This window comes from Triticum dicoccoides, chromosome 1B, assembly GCF_002162155.2.
Source record: "Triticum dicoccoides isolate Atlit2015 ecotype Zavitan chromosome 1B, WEW_v2.0, whole genome shotgun sequence".
NCBI lineage: Eukaryota > Viridiplantae > Streptophyta > Magnoliopsida > Poales > Poaceae > Triticum > Triticum dicoccoides.
The window spans coordinates 38059335-38069100 of NC_041381.1; positions in this window are offsets into that span (position 1 = coordinate 38059335).

Below are 9766 nucleotides of genomic sequence, written 5' to 3' on the forward strand. Positions count from 1 at the left end.
AAGGAGGGGTCGTCAACACCGTAGTCGTACTGGGTAGTAGCGGTGTCGGTCTCGGTGTCTAGCGAGAGAAGAGGTGGAAGAAACAATAAATATAAAAAGCAAACATATGCATGTCGATGCACAACATGACAATGAACGGTGCTAGGTGTGCCCTAATGCGGTAGTAGGTGATACCGGCGAAGGGGGGGGGGATATCCGGAAAAGTATTCCCGGTGTTTTGCATTTTCGGACAGATGAACCAGAGGGGGGAAGTTGTGTGGCGGACGAACGGGCTACGTACACAGAATCGTCTCGTCGTTCTGAGCAACTTTCATGTACACAGTTTTTCCATCCGAGGTACGATTTTATATTAATTATAAAACATTAAATCATTTTTTTTAATTTACTTAATTATTTTATATCAACATTATCCAAAATAGTGTATGTTGACATCGTCATGACGTCAGCATGAATTCACCAGTCAACAGGACGTTGACTGGGTCAAACTGCCATGTGGGTCCCGCATGTCATTGACTGTCTAATTAATTAACAGTCGTTAATTAGGTTAATTAGTAATTAGGTTAATTAAATCTAATCAATTAATTTAGTTAATTAATTGATTGATTGATTAACATTTTTATTTATTTATTATTAATAATTTCTTTTAATTCACTTTTTTTATAAACGTTCTGGGGGCGGCCCCACATGTCAAAGGCCCAGAGGCCTTAGCGGGCACAGGGCAGTGCGGGCGCGGGCGTGAGTGTTGTCCCGACTGGGCACTGGGCGAGGCCAGCCGCAGGGTGGGGCTCGGCGCTCGGCGCCGGTGAGGCAGGGCCGGACGGAGTGGTGCAGGGCGGCGGAGCTGTTGCGGCGGCGAGAGCGGTGACGCGCGGCCGGGCGCATGTGGGAGTGGAGCAGGCGCAGGGGAGCAGAACTCCGGGCACGGCCACGGGAGGTCTCTAGCGCGACCATCGTGGCCCCGGAGTGAGGCAGGGCGCGCCCCCGGGCAGGCGCGCGTGCAAGGACCCGGCCTGGGGTGGGCGGAGTGTAGGAGATATGCCCTACAGGCAGCAATATCTGTTATTTTCTATCTCCTAGTTTGTAATGAAGGTTTATGTTCCAAGCTATAACTGCAAAGATTCTCTAGTCTGCAAATAAAATGAGGCTTGGAGGGAAACTGATGTGCATGTGTGGGATGATAAACGGTAAAATGTATTCCTAGTCAAGCCTCTATAACTGGCTCAAGTATTGCATGATGATCCTGTTTTCCTGATCATCGGGATGACTATGCCGGCAATTTTGAGGGCACAATTATTAGTAGAACACTTGTGTTGAATCGACCCAATTTGATGTTATGCTATGAGATACATACGTCACTAGTTAATGGTTAATAACACAGAGAAGTTAATGTTTGCATAATTCCTTAGACAATGAGAGTATCGAGTTCCTTCATACTTGCTTCGCGAACTTTGGGGTTTGTTAAACGTCATCCGTAACTGGGTGGCTATTACGGCGGCTTACGGGTTCACGGAAAAGTATGGCAAGTAACGAGATAGCTCAAGATTGGTATTTGCTCCTCCGACGATGGAGAGATATACTCGGGCCCTCTCGGTGTAACGGTATCCATCATCGTCTGGCCAGACACATTGTGATTTGATCACTGGGATGCCGGAACACTGAAATGAGAAAAGAGACAAAACCGGTAACGAGGTACCTTTCATGGTGGACAAATTGTTGATCCATTGGAATGCAATAAATCTCACCTCGGGTGTTTGTGACATATCGTGAAGCAACAGGAATAGGTCAGGACAACTAGAGGTTCACTCGAATATTCATTTGTGTGGGTATAGGGTTCAATATGGGTGTCCACATCTCCGATGTTGATCATTGATCAAAAGATGTTCCAGGTCATGTATATACTTCACCGAACCTATAGGGTCACATGCTTAAGGGTCGTCTATCTGCTGAATACTAGACAGGGAGTCTGAGAGGAAATCACCAAAAAGGTTCCGGACACCAGAAAAGTTTCAGACAGCGGAAAAGTTCCACAGAGAGAGGTCACCGGATGAGTTTTGGTGAAACCAAGAAAGTTGTTTCCGAGTATACCATTAATTCAAAATGGTTTCGGCACATGCCTGATAATTCTTGGGCGGTGCCAGAATCATTCTGGAAACTTTTTGGAATTTTGTGGGATAAAAACAGGAAATGTTCCGGAGCTGCCGGAGCCACTTCAGATGCATTTCGCAGATGAAAATCACTAAACCGGAATTGTATCGGAACGCATTGAATTTTTTTTAGTGGGACTGGAAATGTTCTAAGCCCACATAAATATTTTCAGTTTGAACGGACCCTGAAAATCACTTTATGGATATTTTTTTGAAAAGCCACCTTTTAGGGCTTTTGCAAAAAGGCTTCTAGAAGGGCTTGGGTACCAAGGAAGCCCCTCATGGGGGAGCCCCAAGGGGGTGTCCGTCCAAGCATGATGGAGCTGCATGGAGCTCCACATGGCATCCCATTTTGCCCATAAAACCCTCATATGTGACCTAAAGCATGGGTTTTTTTGGTAATTTGTGGAGGCACACTACCCCTTGGTTTTCCTACAAATAGAGGGGGCGAGGGTTGCCATATCTTCATCCCTTGCTCTCATACACATGCCATGCATTATCTGGCTTCTTCTGTCCCTCCCACGAGAAGAGTTTCGTAGAGCCGTAAGGCTGTCTGGGTTCTGGCAGGAACTAGTCCTGGACAGTGAAGCCCTGCTGGATAGCTGACACCGTATGTGTAAAACCCCGTAGAGAGGTCGTAGTTTCGGTCTTTTTCCCGAGGGGCTGTTCGAGTGTCCTCTCGAAGGTCTGTCTGAGTCTCCGTTCGAATTTTGAGGGTCCTCCCGAAGGGCTGTCCGCGAAATTGTCCGGGGAACTGTCCGACCGCCTCCCGAAGGGCTGTCCGGTGAGGGAGTACATCCTCGCAGTTGGGAGGATATAAATACTAGCTGCGGGGATCTACACCAATGATCTCCATCGACTCTTCTTCCGCTGCGCTTCGAGTCGGTACGGGACAGATCAAACCTTGTATGCAGTCTCCATAGTGGTCCTGGGCATGCTTGCTATACCAAAAAATTTCTTTTTCTGTCGAGTTCCCCAACAGTGGCATCAAGAGCAGTGTTATGCGTAGATGCAGGTTACGACCTAGAATACATGGAGATTTATGGGTATTGCATAATATAATTTTGGAGTAGATGAGATCTATTGCTGAAAATTATTTATGCGGGTGAAAGATGAAATCTCTTACCCGACGTTCTTGTTGCTTTCTGTGAATTTGCGTTTTCTCAATCTCAATACAGCATGGTGGAATTTGACAAAGTTCTGGCAATCCATGATCCTGATTGATCATGGAAGTGCTATCAGTTCTTTGGGTTCTGCCGTAGTCAAAAGAAAGATGAAATTCACATGAAAGGGCATTGCAGATATGATCTTCCCGGGGGTCATGCGTATGACCAAGTTTAGTATGGGGCTGAAGATTTAATTACCTCGTGTTTCATACACCCCGAGATGTTAATCTAGCAATTTGAATAATCATACTTGATGATAAAACGTTGGTAGATGTGGTTTAAGTCAAAACCTTAGAAGCCACGTAAAATAAAATTTTGCATAAACCGATTAGAGGCGTCTAACTTGGTTTTCCAGGATGTGCATGTGATGTGGTATAGCAATGCTCATATTCAATTTGATTATGTATGAGATGACTATATGATGTAACTAACATGAAATGCGTGTCATGATTCGGCATGATGGCTGGAGCCATATGATTGCACTTTAATCACCTACGTGTCATACTTAAGTAATGCATTTATCTTATCCGCTATGGAGATAGCTATATTATCTGGTGCATCGACAAGGTGGTGGCAATCTTGATGAAGGTGAACACGGATGCGAATGCCGAAGACGAACAAATACTTGACTTCTCCGTCAGAAGAGGCTATACCATATCATGCTATTACGAATTGCCTGATATGTTTATCCCTCTTGATGCACCCTTCTTGATTGCGCGGTAGTCGCTTTTATTAGGGTGATCTCTCAAAGAAAAAAATATCTAGTAGTTAGTGTTCTCCCAAGTGTAGCACCGTCACGACACCTATCTTTTCTGGGTATCGCAGGATCTCCCTGGGTACAAACAATTAGGGAAGTGTGAGGCGGGTGAGTTGAGACCACACAGCAAGATCACTGTGACGTTCTAGAAGGATCTCCCTGAGCTCCGAACACACCCATCGAAAGATGAACAAGAGTCACATAGAGATGTGATTGGGAAGTTTGCCTACCGATTGAATTTCGCGCCATCAGTGTTCATCTCGTTCAATGACATTGAATGGATATGTGGGTCTTGTGTCACTCATAATCAATTTTGAGAGATATTGATTTGAGTGGGAGCACACTTTAGAATAAAACTGTTTATTCACTAGTGCAAATTTCATTATAAAAAAAGTCTAAGTGAAACTTGTGTTTTCCGTTGTAGATCAAATGGCTCGCAACACCGCCTTGAACTTAGGCCCGATGTTAGAGAAAGATAATTTAGCTATGACTAGAAACAACTATGTGGAATGGGTCCGTAACCTAAGGATTGTCCTCAGGGAAGTTAAGAAAGACTATGTGCTTGATCAACCTCTAGGTGATTCCCCTACGCCAAAAATGGCTCAGGATATCATCCACGTGTTTGACTCACGAAAGGATGATTTTGGTGTTGTTAAAGAACTTATGTTATCTTGCATGAATCCTGTGCTACATAAATGTTATGAATGACTTAGTACCTTCGAGATTATCGAGATACTAAATGTTCTATATCACAAACATGATTCAGCTGAAGTTCATGAGATGATTGAAGCCATGGAAGAATGCAATATACATAAGGAATCTCTAGTAAACGAACAAGGTGTTAATCTAGCAAACTATTATGATAGTATGGCTGAACAGGGAATTAATTTTCCAAAGACACCTGGTAATGATTTGATCCTTACCTTGCTTTATGAAGCGATGCTCAAATCAAATGACATAGGACTGCAGAATCAGCCAAAGTTGCTTTTGAACAAAACTGCCAGTTTCAAAAGGAAAGGCAAGCCTAAGGGCGGAGCCAAGGCTGAAACTGTGTGTTTTCACTGCAAAGGCACTGGACACTGGAAGAGGAACTGCAAGATATACATGACAGATAAGAAGAAAGGTATAACTGTTATACGAGTTAATGTCATTGACGTTTTGCTTGCTTGCGAAAATTCCAAATCTTGGGTATTTGATATCGGATCGGTTGCTCACATTTGCAACTCGATACAGGGGCTTCAGAGTGTGCGCAATCTGGCAAGGAATGAAGTCGTGATGCGCGTTGGGAACGGCGCTGGGATCACCGCTCAAGCCGTCAACATTATGCCTCTACGTCTCCCTTCAGGATTTATTTTGGAACTAAGTAATTGTTATTTTGTTCCATTGTTGTGTAGAAACATTATCTCTGGATCATGTTTTGTGCACGATGGGTATTCATACAAGTCTGAGAACAATGGTTGTTCACTTTATTGTAAGGATATATTTTATGGATTTGCACCCATTGTTGGGGGCCTTTTCATACTAAATCTTGAATGTGGAAATGATGTCTTTAACATGAATACTAAACGCCTTAAGAAGGCTGATACCACCACCCCTTTCTTGTGGCACTGTCGGCTTGGCCACATGAGAAAGAAACGCATGCAAAGACTCCATAAAAATGGAGTTTTACCGTCCTTTGATTTTGAATCATTTGACACATGTGAAGCTTTCTTGATGGGGAGAATGACCAAGATGCCGTTCACGGGTCATACTGAACGGGCGGGTGAATTATTGGGAATAATACATAGTGATGTATGTGGTCCAATGAACACAGCCGCACGGGGTGGGTATTTCTACTTCGTGAGCTTTACTAATGATTTAAGTCTGTATGGATATATCTACTTAATGAAGCATAAGTCAGAAACCTTTGAAAAGTTCAAAGAATTTCAGAATGAGGTAGGAAATCATCGTGACAAAAAGGTTAAGTTTCTGCGGTCTCATCGCGGAGTTGAATATCTTAGACATGAGTTTGGACAACATCTGAGTGACCATGGAATCGTTTCACAGCTTACGCCTCCCGAAACTCCACAGAGAAACGGAGTTTCGGAATGACGTAACCGAACCTTTTTGGACATGTTAAGGTCAATGATGTCTCTTACAGATCTACCGATATCTTTTTGGGGTCACACACTAGAAACTACTACTTATATATTAAACAGAGCATCGTCTAAGTCTGTTGAGACGATGCCATTTGAATTATGGTAAGGAAGAAACCCAATGTGTGGCATCTCAAGGTTTGGGGTTTTGAAGTTATGTAAAACGTTTACAACCAAGCAAAATCGACCCCAGAGCAGACAAAGGTTACTTTGTAGGTTATCCCCAAAACACTATTGGGTATTCCTTCTACAATCAGTCCGAGGGCAAAAATTTTGTCGCAAAAGATGGACGCTTTCTCGAGAAAGAGTTTCTCGTCAAAGAAGTGAGTGGGAGGACATTGCAACTTAATGAGATTAGTGAATCTTTAGCAACCATTGATATGGCTAAAGAACCGAAAGAAATTCCGCCAATTATCCCTACAACTGAGCCGGAAGTTGTCGCATATGATGCGGAGACTTCAGACAATGCTGTAACTGAACCGCGCAGATCAGGTAGGGCTATCCAACCACCTGAATGGTTTCATAATGAAATCTTCATTCTTGAATACGATGAACCTGCGCACTACAAGGAAGCAATGGCGGGGCCCATCTCAATAGAATGGCACAAAGCCATGAGATCCGAAATGGAATCCATGTACGAAAACTAAGTTTACGCAAACGAAAGACGGACGCGGATGGTAACATTACTATCCACAAAGACGGACGTGGGTGGTAACATTACTATCCAGAAAGCCGATTCGTTGTAAATGGATTTTCAAAAGAAATACGGACGCGGATGATAACATTACTATCCACAAAGCTAGACTACGACGAGACTTTCTCGCCCGTAGCTATGACTTAGGTCTGTTCGGATATTGCGAGCAATTGCTGCTTATTACGACTATGAAATATGGCAGATGGATGTCAAAATGGCTTTCCTAAATGGAAACCTCTAAGAGGATGTATACATGATACAACCAGAAGGTTTTGTCATTCATGAGGATGCTGGAAAGGTATGCAAACTTCAGAAAGCCATTTATGGTCTGAAGCAAGCATCAAGGAGCCGAAACATTCGTTTTGATGAACTGGTCAAAGAGTTTGGCTTCATCAGGAATTACGAGGAATCTTGTGTTTACAAGAAGTTTAGTGGGAGCGCGAAAGCATTTCTAATCTTGTATGTGGATGACATATTGTTCATTGGAAATGATGTGATTTTTTTTAGTGAAATAAAAGACTCATTGAAAAAGAGGTTTTCAATGAAAGACTTAGGCGAAGCGGCATATGTATTGGGCATCAGAATCTATAGAGATAGATCAAAACGCCTGATAGCGCTTAGACAAAGCACGTACATTGACAAGGTGTTCAAAAGGTTCAACATCAAGAACTCCAAGAAAGGCCTACTCCCCATGTCACCTGGCACGATGCTTTACAAGAATCAGAGTCCTTGGACTCTGGATGAGCGAGTACAAATGAATGATGTTGCATATGCCTCGGCGGTTGGTTCTATTATGTATGCCATGCTATGTACAAGACCGGATGTTTCCTATGCGCTAAGTGTTAGCAGCCTATACCAAAGTGATCCAGGGTTGGAACACTGGGCCGCAGTCAAGGGTATTCTTAAATACCTCAGAAGGACCAAGGATTTACTCCTTGTGTACGGAGGTGATGAAGAGCTCATTGTAAGTGGTTACACTGATGCTAGCTTCAGGACTGACCCAGATGACTTCAAATCTCAATCAGGCTATGTTTTCATATTGAACAGTGGCGTAGTTGATTCGAAAAGTTCCAAACAAAACACTGTGGCGGATTCTACGACGGAGGCGGAGTATGTTGCCGCTTTAGAAGCCTCCAAGGAGGTGGGATGGATCAAGTAATTTCTTGAAGACCTTGGTGTGGTTTCGAGTGCTCTAGACCCAGTGGAGATCTATTGTGATAATAGTGGCGCCGTGGCTCCGGCAAGGGAGCCAAGTTCGCTCCATAAGATACGACATATTCAACACAAATATAAACTCATTCGACATCATGTCGAATAGGGTTTAGTGAAAGTACGCAAAGTTCACACGGATCTGAATGTGTCAGACCCGATGACGAAGCCTCTACCACGAGCAAACTATGAGCAACACCGGATAGCCTTTGGTGTTAGGGAAGCCATGTAACTGGATTATAACTCTAGTGCAAGTGGGTGTCTGTAGGAGATATGCCCTAGAGGCAATAATATCAGTTATTTTGTATCTCCAGGTTTGTAATGAAGGTTTATGTTCCATGCTATAACTGCAATTTGTCGAGTCTGCAAATAAAACGAGGGTTGGAGGGAAACTCATGTGCACGTGTGGGATAATAAACAGTAAAATGTATTCCTAGTCAAGCCTCTATGGCCGGCTCAAGTATTGCATGATGATCCTGTTTTCTTGATCATGGGCATGACTATGCCGTCAATTTTGAGGGCACAATTATTAGTAGAACACTTGTGTTGAATCGACCCAATTTGATGTTATGCTATGAGATACATTCATCACAAGTTAATGGTTAATAACACAGAGAAGTTAATGTTTGCATAATTCCTTAGACCATGAGAGTATTCAGTTCCTTCATACTTGCTTCGTGAACTTTGGGGTTTGTTAAACGTTATCCGTAATTGGGTGGATATTACGGCGACTTACAGGTTCACGGAAAAGTATGGCAAGTAACGAGATAGCTCAAGATTGGGATTTGCTCCTCCGACAATGGAGAGATATATTCGGGCCCTCTTGATGTAACGGTATCCATCATCGTTTGGCCGGACACATTGTGATTTGATCACTAGGATCCCGGAACACGTAAACGAGAAAAGAGAACAAAACCGACCGGTAACGAGGTAACTTGCATGGTGGACAAATTGTTGATCCACAAGAATGCAATAAATCGCACATCGGGTGTTTGTGACATATCGCAAAGCAATAGGACTAGCTCACGGAAACTGGAGGTTCACTCGAATATTCATTCGTGTGGGTATAGAGGTCAATATGGGTGTCCACGACTCCGATGTTGATCATTGATCAGAAGAGGTTCCAGGTCATGTCTATACTTCAGCAAACCTATAGGGTCACACGCTTAAGGGTCATCTATCTGCTGAATACTAGACAGGGAGTCTGAGAGGAAATCACCGAAAAAGTTTCGAACACCGGAAAAGTTTCGGACAGTGCAAAAGTTCCACGGATAGAGGTCACCGGATGAGTTTCGGTGAAACCAAAAAGTTGTTTCAGGGATAAAAACATGAAATATTCCGGAGCTGCCGGAGCCACTTCAGATGCGTTTCGCAGATGAAAATCACTAAACCGGAATTGTTTCGGAACGCATTGTAAATTATTTTAGTTGGTACTAGAAATGTTCTAAGCCCACATAAATATTTTCAGTTCGAACGGACGCTGAAAAAAGTGGTTGTGTATAGTGAAAATCACTTTATGGATATTTTTTTGGAAATCCACCTTTTAGGGCTTTTGCAAAAAGGCTTCTAAAGGGCTAGGGGGCCAAGGAAGCCCCTCATGGGGGCCCCCAAGAGGGTGGCCAGCCAAGCATGGTCGAGCTCCATGGAGGAGGAGGAAGACG